Here is a 2492-nt window from a genome sequence, read left to right as displayed (position 1 = left end):
TTTTCTTTGTTAATCTTGCTAGTAATCTATCAACTTTGTCTATTCTTTGAAATAACAAAATATTAGTTTTATTGTTCTTTTGTATGGACATTTGAGTCTCAATTTTGTCCAGTTCTGTTCGAATTTTTGTTATTTCTTTTCTTCACTAGCTTTGGGGTTGAACTTTTCTTTTCTTCCTAGTTTTACTAGATGTGATTAAATTGTTAATTTGAGATATTTCTAACATTCTGATAAAGGCATTTATAAATTTTCCTCTTAATACTATGTTAGCTACATCCCCAAAATTATTGTAAGTTCTGTCTCAGTTTTCATTAACTTCAAAATTTTTAAAAATTTCTTCGTAATTTTCTTGTTCACCCAAGAGGTACTCAGAAGCAAGTTGTTAATTTCCATGTTTTTCTACAGTTTTGAAAAATCTTTTTAATACTGATATCTATTTTTATTTCACTGTGGTCCGGAATGTGCTTGGTATAGTTTTGATTTTTTATATGTATTGAAATTTGCATTATGGCTGGGCATGTGGTTGATTTTCTAATGTTTTGTGTGAAGATGAGAATATATAGTGCGTGATTGCTGGGTGTAATATTCTGTAGATGTCTATAAGCTCTAGCTGTTCAAGTGTGGAGTTTAGGTACAGAATTTCTTTGTTCGTTTTCTGCCTTAATGATCTACCCAATTTTGTCAGTGAGGTGTTAAAGTCCTTCATAATTACTGTGTGGCTATTCAAGTCTTTTCATTGGTCAAGAAAAAAGTATTATATGAATCTTGTTGCTCCAACCTTGGATGTAAATATATTTAGGGTAATTAGGTCTTCTTGTTAAATTGAATCTTTTAGCAATATTTGATGTCCTTCTTTGTCCTTCCTGTTTGTGGTTGCTTTAAAGTCTGTTTTATCTGATATAAGAACAGTGACTCCTGTTCTTTACTATTTTCTGTTTGCATGGTAGATTTTCTTCAGTCCTTTACTTAGAGCCTGTCTCTTGAGACATTCAGACAGTTGGGTCTTGTCTTTTTATCCACTTTTACTCTCCATGTTTTTTTAAATACAGTTTTACACTCCATGTTTTTAAGTGGGGTGTTTAGGCCATTTGTATTCAGGGTTAGTATTGATATGCGAGGTTTTTATCTTGTGATTGTTCTGCTAGCTGATTGATTTGTAGACTTAATTGGGTACTTGCTTTATATTTTTTGTGGGCTATCTGCTTGAGTGTTTTGGGGGTTGCAGGTACTAATCTTTTTTTTTCCACATTGAACACTCTCTTAAGATTACTTCTAAGGCTGGTCTGGTGGTGATATTTTCCCTTAGTCTTTGTTTGTCTGGAAAGGTTTTCTTCTTTATGAAATTTCATTTAATGAAATGTGAAATTCTTGGTTTGAATTTTTTTCTTTGAGGATATTGAAAATAGGCCCTCAATCTCTTCTGACAATGATTTCTGTTGAGAGGTGTGTTGCTAAGCGGATGGGTTTCCTTTTGCAAGTGACTTTATCTTTTTCAAAAATATAAAATGCTCAATGAATTTGTGTGTCATCCTTGCACAGCAGTCATGCTAATCTTCTCTATATTATTCTAATTTTACTATTTTATAATTTAAAACTATTTGTATTTATGAGCTTAAAATGTGTTTGATTTATACAACATAAGCTAGATTATATTTTATACCAACCATCTCAATCTGTTTATTTACTTTTAATATAATGATTGACAGAATTTGAATATATCATTTAGTTATTTGTGTTCTATGTGTCTTGTGTATTTGCTCCTCTTTTTCTCTATTTCTGACTTATTTTTTGTTAAATAGATATTCATATTGTGTCCTTTCCATTCCCTTGTTGTTTATTAACCTTTTTGAGATACTTTCTTTATGGTTTCAATAGAGATTAAAATTAACATCATAACTTAAAGAAATATAAACCAGATTAATATTAATAGTAAAAGACATTTTGTTTCAATATAGCACATTTCTTGCTCCTCCATTGTGTGAATATTTTTATAGTAATTAAATGTTTATATGTTGTAAGTTAGTCAATACAGTTTTAAATTACATCTTTATAAAGTTGCCATTTGAATAATACAGAAGAAAACAGTAACAAAAATACCTTTGTGTTTTATTTTACACTGAGTCATGTAGTTATTTTTATAAGCGCTAATAGTACAGATTTCAGTTATTACTTATTGTTCTTTCATTCCAGCCTGAACAACTTTTATTACTTCTTGAAGAGCAGATGGATATCACACAATACCTCGGCTTTTGTGTGTCTCAAAGTATTTTATTTTCTCCTCCAGTTTTGAAGCGTAATTTCTAGACATAATTTTAGTTGTTGTTGACAGTCTTTTTTTCCCCACTCTGTTAAATATAGTGCTCCACTTTGTTCTGTACTGCATGTTTCTTGTAAATAAGTATTTAGTTTGCTCTTGTTGCCTTCTCTTTTTCTTTAGAAAGTTTTACAATTCAGCGTCTAGGTATGGATCGCTTTGATTTACTCTTATTTGA

General features: G+C 30.3%; 1 non-coding gene across 1 annotated transcript; it reads right to left on the bottom strand.

Annotated features, from left to right (window-relative positions):
* Positions 1 to 1494: 1494 nt before the first annotated feature.
* On the bottom strand, positions 1495 to 1598 carry LOC116551421. The gene has a single exon (XR_004268918.1). It is a non-coding gene; the product is annotated as a U6 spliceosomal RNA (small nuclear RNA).
* Positions 1599 to 2492: the final 894 nt, after the last annotated feature.

This window comes from Sapajus apella, unplaced genomic scaffold, assembly GCF_009761245.1.
Source record: "Sapajus apella isolate SASKATOON/1434 unplaced genomic scaffold, GSC_monkey_1.0 scaffold9, whole genome shotgun sequence".
Lineage (NCBI taxonomy): Eukaryota > Metazoa > Chordata > Mammalia > Primates > Cebidae > Sapajus > Sapajus apella.
This window is presented reverse-complemented; position numbering and strand designations above follow the sequence as displayed.